Genomic DNA, 10,474 nt, shown 5'->3' with positions numbered 1-10,474 from the left:
TGTTAAATATGGTATATATAGCAGAATATGTTGTTGTCTTCTAACCAGCCAGCAGATGGAGTTGTAATCTTTCTTTCACATGTTCTGCTACTGCAGGTTTCAGCTGTGCTGGAAGATGCAGGTTGTTTACAGAACTCCACCGAGTCATCACAATAGTGACTCTCACCTAATCATATGGCTTGGTAGGAGGCTTCTATCAGAGAAAAAGGATCTGTAAATAGATTCCCTGCTGATGCGGAACAGAGGACGACTGTGTGAAAGAGGTCCAAAAGCATGAACGAGGTTATAAACCTTCCTCGCTGTATTCCAAGCAAGGAAAGGTTTGTAGTTCTAAAATAATAGTGGGTGATCCCACCACGAAGGTCCTTGTTCAACCAACATTTTGTCCCTGTGACAACATTCTGCCCTGTCTCTCACTTGCGCTTCTTTGTCACCCTGTCACACATCTAGGTTTGTGCATTGTGATGTGGCTGCAATAATTCACACAGACGGGTGCAATAAAGAACTTGTAATGAAGTATGCAGAAAGAGTTCACAGCAGAACCCGGAGGGAAGACCGTCCAACCTGGTGCACTCACGTTTTTTAGCATATTGCATGAAGCGATAGTCAGCTAGACTGACAGCGCCTTTAAAGACAACAGAATGTGTCCTGGCCATTTTAAGCTCAATCGGGAAGATGTCCAGAGGAGTGTCAAACCCTACACTTTCTCTCCTCATCAGGAGTCTTTCCCTTCCCTTCCAATAACACTGCCACATGGGGTGGCAGTATTCAATAGGATAGCTTCCCCAGTGACTCATGAAACCATAGGGAAACCCTGTTCCTCTTGACTTCCTCTCCAACAGTGTTACTGCAGGGAGCGCCACCTGCAGTGGAGAAAATAAACTGCACCTGCCTACACACGGGCTTCTGATCGAAGTGGGTGCATGTAGAGAGGAAGTGGCTGCAAAAAGACTCAGGGGACAAGCAGCACTGAGATGCAAAAAATGAAAAAAGTTAACACAAGTATTTTTATATAAAATAAATACCAAATATTTATAATACACAGTGTTTTAGGCAGCTAAATGCCATTCAGTTAGGGTTTGATATATGTGAGGAAGATATAACATCCATCCAATTGCTGTTTCATTTTACTGTAGCCACATGCTCTTTACAACATAAATACGCAATGGAGCAGCTGTCCCATGTTTCCACTCTGTGCCATCAATACTTTGACCTGAGGGCCTAAATGTGATGGAAGCCACTGACCTTGTAATAACTGCTGACATATAGATCAATAATGTATGTTTTTCCCTTTGATAGACTGCACCCTGAGGAAGTGTCACCAGCATCCCTTGACATGACATTCTGCAGGAATTCTTCCACGTATGGCTGACCGGGAAATTGTTCTTTGTCTTCCCTGGAGGAGTGAACATGACACAAGCTGTAGGTATCTGGCATGCAATCAGTCAATTGCTGTCCGTGTAGCCTGTGTGCTGGTAGGGGGTCAGCTGATTACTGTGCTTGATTCCAGCAGTGGACTCTGCTTAGGCCTGCAGAGTACTGTGAAAAAATACCATTTAATTTATGACCACACTCTTCTGGCATATTCTAAAAATCTTTTATTGATATATATATATATATATATATATATATATATATATATATATATATATATATTTATATTTATATTTACTTTATTTTTTTTATTTTAATTGTTTTAATAAAAAAAATACAAATAGCTCCCAACAATTACAGTGGATGAAGTCTGTAGTTTCTGTATGAGTGGCAAATTATGATCGCTGACAGGTAAAGAACATTGATTATCTTGTGAAAATGGCATCTGAAAGTCTTCAGTATATATTAGGCAGCAAGTGATGGTGTTGACCCTGAAGCAGCTCTCTTGGGATGTTCCCAGTCTCCGGTGGTCAGGACCTACCAAAAGTGGTCCAAGGAACAAAAACCAGTGAACCAGCGACAGGATCATGGATGTCAGAGGCTCACTGATACATGTAGGGAGTGAAGGCTGGCCCCGTGTATTCCGACCCCATAGAAGAACTACTGTGGCTCATATTGCTGCAAAAGTTGATGTTGGTTTCCTATAAAAAGGTGTCAGAACACACAATGCATAACAATTTGATGTGTATGGGGCTGTAGGCCAGTCAGGGTGCCCATGCTGACCCATGTCCGCAGCCAAAAGCACCTACAATGGGCATGTGAGCATCAGAACTGGACCACTGAGCAATGGAAGAAGGTGGCCTGGTCTGATTAATGATGTATTCTTTTACATCATGGTGGCCTGGAGATGTGTGCGTCGCTTACCTGGGGAAGAGATGCCACCAGGATGCAGTATAGGAAGAAGGCAAGCCGGCAGAGGCAGCGTGATGCTTTGTCTAGTCCATGCCTCAGTGGGGCAGGGCTGTTTTGGGCAGCAAAGGAGGGACCTACTCATATTAGGTGAGTAGTCATAATGCTATGGTTGTTGGCATAGGTGTGTGCAGGGGGTGTGCAAGGTGTGCCTGGACACACCCTACTCACTCTTTGTGTTGCCCTCCTACTGCCCAGGCTTCCCCGTGCTGCGCCACCACCCCCAGTCCTCATTCCCAGCGGTGTTGCAGCAGGGAATGTTTCACAATGGAGAGCGGGGGAATGGCCTAGTCAATAGACATGCTTGTAGGTTAATTGGCTCCTGTCTAAATGGGCCCTAGTAAGTGTATGAATGTGAGTTAGGGACCTTAGATTGTAAGATCCTTGAGGGCAGGGACTGGTGTGAATGTACAATATTGTGTAAAGTGCTGCATAAATTGATGACACTATATAAGTACCTCTAATAAATAAATAAATGTAATTTACTGGCCTCTTCCTTTTCTAAATGAACACAGTGAACACACTCACACACTGTGTTCAATCACAATGGAAGCATACTAAACTGTTTTCTACGTGTCAGTTTGTGAATGATCAGGAAGCCACTCAGCACAGAGCACTTTCCATTCATTCACTGTCCAGTGCAGCTGGGGCTGCAGAGAAAAGCATGTGTGTTTGTGTTTTAGGGTGCACACCCTAATGAAATAGGCTGCACACACCTATGGTTGTTGGTCATAATGCTGTGGCTGATAGGTGTAATTGAACACAATGTCATTCAGGACTATCATTGTTCCTCGCTCTGATCTTGTGTATGTACCCCAATTGCCCGGAATTGTGCTTGTTGCTGTGTATGCCTAAAAATCTTTTCATAATAAACCTATTGAAACATAAAACTCTGACTGTTGTACAGATGTAAAGCTAAACTCCAGGATACGCAAATATTATCCAAATACAAGAGTCATGGTAATTCTTTCTTAAATCTTGTTATAGTTTGTGTATTTCTTCCAGATCTGTGCAGCAATCCATCACAAAAACTTTGCCAGAGCTTCCTGTAATAAAGATTGGTCATTGCTGCTCTCTCTCCTTGTACAGGGTGACTGGTCTGGTCTCCGCCCACTCCTGTAATTTTCTGCAGGCAGTTTGTAGTGGGTGGAGCCTGCTGGGCCCCTCCCACAGCTCTGCTCCCTGCACAGGCTCTGTACATCCTAGTGATGATGTCACCGTTACTTTCACAAAGTATCTGAGTTTGCAAATGCATTTGGTGAACACTCCGGCCCAGTGCACAAGCATTTTCCTGTGAGTTTTGGGATCCTCATTAACCACTTGCCGCCTGCCATATAGCAAAATGACGGCTGCAAAGTAGTTTCGATATCTTGACCAGACGTCATATGATGTTGCCAGGATATCAATCCGCTGCGCGCCCCCAGGGGTGCGTATCGCGGCGATCGTTGTTGCGGTGTGTCAGTCTGACACAGCGCAACTCTGATCTAGGTAAAGAGTCTCTGACAGAGACTCTTTACCACGTGATCAGCCATGTCCAATCACAGCTGATCACTATATAAACAGGAAGAGCCGTGATCAGCTTTTCCTCACTCGCGTCTGTTCCTGCTTCTCTGACAGGGGGGTCTGTGCTGATTGATTATCAGCGCAGCCTCCCCCCCGAGGATGCCCACACTGGACCACCAGGGACGCCACCAGGACCACCAGGGATGTCACCACCAAGTATGCCACCCTAGACCACCAGGGATGCCAATCAGTGCCCACGATGGATGCCAATCAGTACCCACAATGGATGCAAATCAGTGCCCACAATGGATGCCAATCAGTGCCCACAATGGGCATCACTGATTGGCAGGCATTATCGTTTGACACTGATTGGCATCCATCAGTACCACCTATCAATGCCCATCCGTGCCACCTATCAGTGCCCATCCGTCCCGCCTATCAGTGCCCATCCGCGCCACCTTTCAGTGCCCATCTGTGCTGCCTATGTGTACCCATCAGTGCTGCATATCAGTGCCACCTATCAGTGCCGCATATTAGTGACCATCATCAGTGGCCATCAGTGCCACCTCATTGGTGCCACCTCATCGGTGCCCATCAGTGCTGCCTTATCAGTGCCCGTCAGTGCAGCCCAATCAGTGCCCATCAGTGAAAGAGAAAACTTACTTATTTACAAAGTTTTGTAACAGAAACAAAAAAAAAAAACATTTTTTTTAATTTTTTGTCTTTTTTTATTTGTTTAGCAGAAAATAAAAACCGCAGAGGTGATCAAATACCACCAAAAGAAAGCTCTATTTGTGGGAACAAAATGATAAAAATGTTGTTTGGGTACAGTGTAGCATGACCGCACAATTGTCATTCAAAGTGCGACAGCGCTGAAAGCTGAACATTGGTCTGGGGAGGAAGGTGTATAAGTGCCTGGTATTGAAGTGGTTAATCTCGCCAGAAGGGATGTGACTTAACCCTTGTCTAGGCACAGCAGACAGAAGACAGAGGTAATTTAAGTATATATTCAAACTTTTTTCCTTACAGGTACATTCAGCCATGTTTAAAGAAGGAGAGTTCCTGGATCGAATAAGAGGACTGTACATTTTACTGCCAGCTCCACTTTACATATAGATGGACTGACCACTGATGAAGACTGCTAAAGTATATTTAAAAAATGTTTTAGTTATGGAAAGAGTAGGAAACGGTAAGAACCCCTATTAGCGTTTTGTTCCTCTCTGTGTGTCTCCAATGGGGAAATGCACTTTCACTATTTAACAGTACCAGCAGGACTCTTTTACTGTGTCCAGGGCTGTCAGTCTAATGATGCAAAATGCTTGTAGCAGTGCAGAGCAAAGAGTAAGTGTATGGCTGCCCCTTTAATGCACAGATACAGACCGGTGAAGGCCCCGGCTGTATTGCTTAAGGGAATCCTTTACTAAGAGAAATATGAAGGCTGCCATAGCTGACCATCTTATAAAATAGCAACTTGCAATTTTGTCCTTCAAATACTGTGAAGTCATTGACCAGAGATAAGTATGCAGATCAGGAAAGCCAAAGTGAAGTCAGAACTCTTAATGTACATACTTATATCAGGTAAAGCAGAGCAAAGAATCCACTAAATAAGGACTGCCAGGAAACTAGCATTTTCAGTCATAATGTCCATCAGTAGCAGATTCCAAGCCTTCTTGGTGCCAGTTTCTCTTACATGCAATGTTGGTATTTTATGTTAATGTTTTTTTTGGTATATGAATGACGCATATTTTTATACGCATAGATCACAAGATTATCTGAAAAGAATTTTAAATCCTGTGGCAGAGAAAACAGATTGTCCATTGGTATTTTAATCACATTTGCAGCTCTTTGCCTGGAGTTCAGCTTAGCTGGTTACTGGATGTTTCAAATAAATGCAGGAATTACTTCAACATGCTATACGAAACTTCACACTAAAGTAAAGTAAGTCTGCAAACAATATTATTCTTCCAGCAGATGGCAGCAGAGTACAGGTAACACACTTTACACTACATTCATTTCAAAACTTGTAATGAAAAATGTCTTTATATTATACAGAAATTGGAATTTCCCTAATTTATAACAAATATTAGCGCTACTGTGTCCATTTTCTTTCATTGTTGGTGGATCCCTCGTGTTTTACACTTGTTTTACACTTATACTTGTAGACGCACCAACTAGAAATAAAACATTACTGGATCTACTGATTACCAACAATACAGACCTGATCACAGATGTGGAAATACGGGGCAATTTAGGTAACAGTGATCACAGGTCAATTAGTTTCAGTATAAATCACACAAATAGGAAACATGAAGGGAACACAAAGACACTGAATTTCAAAAGAGCCAACTTCCCTAAACTACAAACCTTGCTAAAAGGCATAAATTGGGATAAAATATTAGGAACAAAGAATACGGAGGAGAGATGGGTTTGCTTTAAGAGCATATTAAATAAGGGCATTAGCCAATGTATCCCATTGGGTAATAAATTTAAAAGAGCGAACAAAAATCCTGGATGGTTTAACTCCAATGTAAAAATGCATATAAAAGCAAAGGAGAAGGCCCTCAAAAAATACAAGGTTGAGGGATCATCCTCTGCATTCAGACTTTATAAAGAATGCAATAAGAAATGTAAGGGTGCAATTAGGACGGCTAAGATAGAACATGAAAGACACATAGCGGAGGAGAGCAAAAAAGATCCCAAGAAATTCTTTAAGTATGTAAACAGTAAAAAAGGGAGGACAGACCATATTGGCCCCATAAAGAAAGAGGAAGGACATCTGGTTACAAAGGATGGGGAGATGGCAAAGGTATTGAATTTATTCTTCTCCTCAGTCTTCACGAGTGAATCAGGGGGCTTCAGTAACCAAAACTGCAGTGTTTATCCTCATGACACAACACAGGAAGCACCTACATGGTTAACAGAGGACAGAATTAAAATTAGACTTGAGAAACTTAACATTAATAAATCACCGGGACCAGATGGCTTGCATCCGAGGGTACTTAGGGAACTCAGTCAGGTGATTGCCAGACCGTTGTTCCTAATTTTTACAGGCAATCTATTGACTGGAATGGTACCAGCTGATTGGAGAAAAGCCAATGTAGCACCAATATTTAAAAAGGGCCCAAAAAACATCCCTGGGAATTACAGACCAGTTAGCCTAACATCAATAGTATGTAAACTCTTGGAGGGGATGATATAGGACTATATACAAGATTTTAGTAATAAGAATGATATCATTAGCACTAATCAGCATGGATTCATGAAGAATCGTTCTTACCAAACCAATCTATTAACCTTCTATGAGGAGGTGAGTTGCCATTTAGATAAAGGAAGGCCCGTAGACGTGGTGTATCTGGATTTTGCAAAAGCATTTGACACAGTTCCCCATAAACGTTTACTGTACAAAATAAGGTGCGTTGGCATGGACCATAGGGTGAGTACATGGATTGAAAACTGGCTACAAGGGCGTGTTCAGAGGGTGGTGATAAATGGGGAGTACTCAGAATGGTCAGGGGTGGGTAGTGGGGTTCCCCAGGGTTCTGTGCTGGGACCAATCCTATTTAATTTGTTCATAAACGACCTGGAGGATGGGATAAACAGTTCAATCTCTGTATTTGCAGACGATACTAAGCTAAGCAGGGCAATAACTTCTCCGCAGGATGTGGAAATCTTGCAAAAAGACCTGAACAAATTAATGGGGTGGGCGACTACATGGCAAATGAGGTTCAATGTAGAAAAATGCAAAATAATGCATTTGGGTGGCAAAAATATGAATGCAATCTATACACTGGGGGGAGAACCTCTGGGGGAATCTAGGATGGAAAAGGACCTGGGGGTCCTAGTAGATGATAGGCTCAGCAATGGCATGCAATGCCAAGCTGCTGCTAATAAAGCAAACAGAATATTGGCATGCATTAAAAGGGGAATCAACTCCAGAGATAAAACGATAATTCTCCCGCTCTACAAGACTCTGGTCCGGCCGCACCTGGAGTATGCTGTCCAGTTCTGGGCACCAGTCCTCAGGAGGGATGTACTGGAAATGGAGCGAGTACAAAGAAGGGCAACAAAGCTAATAAAGGGTCTGGAGGATCTTAGTTATGAGGAAAGGTTGCGAGCACTGAACTTATTCTCTCTGGAGAAGAGACGCTTGAGAGGGGATATGATTTCAATTTACAAATACTGTACTGGTGACCCCACAATAGGGATAAAACTTTTTCGCAGAAGAGAGTTTAATAAGACTCGTGGCCACTCATTACAATTAGAAGAAAAGAGGTTTAACCTTAAACTACGTAGAGGGTTCTTTACTGTAAGAGCGGCAAGGATGTGGAATTCCCTTCCACAGGCGGTGGTCTCAGCGGGGAGCATTGATAGCTTCAAGAAACTATTAGATAATCACCTGAATGACCGCAACATACAGGGATATGTAATGTAATACTGACACATAATTACACACATAGGTTGGACTTGATGGACTTGTGTCTTTTTTCAACCTCACCTATTATTTAACTTCAACCACTGAGAGCCTTGCCAGAGCTGGTAGATGATTCTAGGTCCACCCTAGAAAACATGAAGGAACGCAAATGAAATCATCAACATCAGAAGACTTCTTTTATTTTTAAACCTTAAAAGGTCTTGGTGCAGTGTGACTACTAACTATAGTATATGTATAGTTCAAGTATAACTAAAGGCAAAACATTTTTTTTGTTTTGAATAGAGTGGAGAGGGGTTAGAACAGCTGTCAGGTTTTTATTGCTGTCTTTTTGTCCTTGCTAGAGAGTTTTGTCCTCTCTATTTGTCCTGTTTAGGTCTGGTTCACACTGGTGCGACATGCACTCTGACTTTGAGAACATATGTCGCATGACATGTAAAAAAAAATGATTCCCTATGAAAGCCATCTTAACTGGTCCGACTTGTGTCAGTCCGACTTTGGAAAAAGGTTCCTGCACTACTTTAGTCCGACTTGGGTGCGACTTCTGCCCATAGAATTGAATAGAAGTTGCATCCAAGTCACTTCACCATCTTAACTGATCTAACCTGTGGCATGCGAAATGTTGTCCGAGGTGTGCAATGTTATCATGCAAAATCGAAAAAACAAACAAAAAAAACGTCATGGGGTCCCCCCAAAATCCATACCAGACCCTTATCCGAGCATGCAGTCCGGCAGGTCAGGAAAGGGGGGGCAAGCGAGAGCCCCCCCTCTCCTGAACCATACCAGGCCACATGCCCTCAACATTTGGGGGATGGGTGCTTTGGGGCAGGCGGGGCTGAGCCCCCCTACCCCAAAGCACCTTGTCCCCATGTCAATGGGGACATGGGCCTCTTCCCCACAACCCTGGGCTGTGGTTGTGGGGGCGGGCGGGCAGGGGGCATATCGGAATCTGGACACCTCCTGGATGCCGCCCCCCTCCCATGTGAATGAGTATGGGGTATCTTGTACCCATTCACCCCAAAAAAGCATTGTAGTGTGAAAAAAAAACATGAGATGAGATGGTTTTTGACACATGAGACTTGTCTCATGTTTTTTTTTTTTTTTTTACACTACACTGCTTTTTTGGGGGGTGAATGGGTAGGAGTACAATGTACCCCATACTCATTCACATGGGGGGGCCGGATTTGGGGGCCCCCTTTCTTAAAGGAAGCTTTCAGATTCCGATAAGCCCCCTGCCCTCACACACCCACAACCACAGCCCAGGGTTGTGGGGAAGAGGCCCTTGTCCCCGTCAACATGTGGACAAGGTACTTTGGGGTGGGGGGGGCAGAGCCCCCTCTGCCCCAAAGCACCCAACCCCCCCATGTTGAGGGCATGTGGCCTGGTATAGTTGGGGGGGGGAGCTCGCAGATTAGCCCCCCTTCCTGACCTGCCGGGCTGCATACTCAGATAAGGGTCTGGCATGGATTTTGGGGGGACCCCACTCCGTTTTTTTTCTCAAAATCGGATCCCACTCAATAAAGTCACATGGAAGTCGAATCGATGTCAGAATGAAGTTTCAGGGCAAAGTGGGATCAACAGTCGCAACTTTCATGTCGCACCAGTGTGAACCGGGCCTTACGGTTATCATTAAAAGTGAAAGTAAAAGAAAATTCCAAATTTTGGGTTGTCCCCAGAAAAGTAATAGAGGGGAAAACTTCCAATGGTGACAGTAGTTCTAGTGACACCCCAAGATTCACTCACTTTGGAGGGATTTCCACCCACTTCCTGTTTTAGCTATGGGACAGGACGGGAAAGGAAATCTCCCCACAGGTGTGAGAAAAAAAAACAATACAAAAAATGGCAGGGGTTAGAACCCCCTCCCCCCTTTACGCTACCCAAAATGAAATAAAAGCCTTGCCCCCAGTTCTACTTTAAAAAAAATTTATTATTATTTTTGGATAGAGAACCTTATCAGGGTTTTAATACCCAAGAGAAGGTAGACATAAGGCATTGTCCACAAGTCTTGAAAATGTGAAAAAAGTAATACATTATTGAGCCTGCTTTGTTGGGTTTAATAGCTCGCCACAAAACAAGGGGTCTCTAGGAAAATTGGGGTCACCTATTTTGAGAAGTCAATGCATAATCAAGTCAGATGCCAAACAAACATCTTGAGAGTATATTGTCTTTTAATAACTCAAACAGTGACAGCAGGAAAGC

The 10,474-nt window shown here is 43.5% G+C and overlaps 1 long non-coding RNA gene across 1 annotated transcript in view; it reads right to left on the bottom strand.

Annotated features, from left to right (window-relative positions):
* Positions 1-1,127: 1,127 nt before the first annotated feature.
* The window catches only part of LOC141145449 (uncharacterized), a 37,946-nt gene continuing 28,599 nt past the window's right edge, over positions 1,128-10,474 (bottom strand). Inside the window, exons 2-3 of the long non-coding RNA XR_012244561.1 lie at positions 8,342-8,403; positions 1,128-1,539 (exon numbers count right to left, since the gene is read on the bottom strand). This is a non-coding gene — a long non-coding RNA (uncharacterized lncRNA). The remainder of the gene's footprint in view (positions 1,540-8,341; positions 8,404-10,474) is intronic.

Source organism: Aquarana catesbeiana, linkage group LG05 (genome assembly GCF_042186555.1).
Source record: "Aquarana catesbeiana isolate 2022-GZ linkage group LG05, ASM4218655v1, whole genome shotgun sequence".
Taxonomy (NCBI): Eukaryota; Metazoa; Chordata; class Amphibia; order Anura; family Ranidae; genus Aquarana; species Aquarana catesbeiana.
Note: the sequence above shows the minus strand (reverse complement) of the source record. Positions and strands in the feature narration are given on the sequence as shown.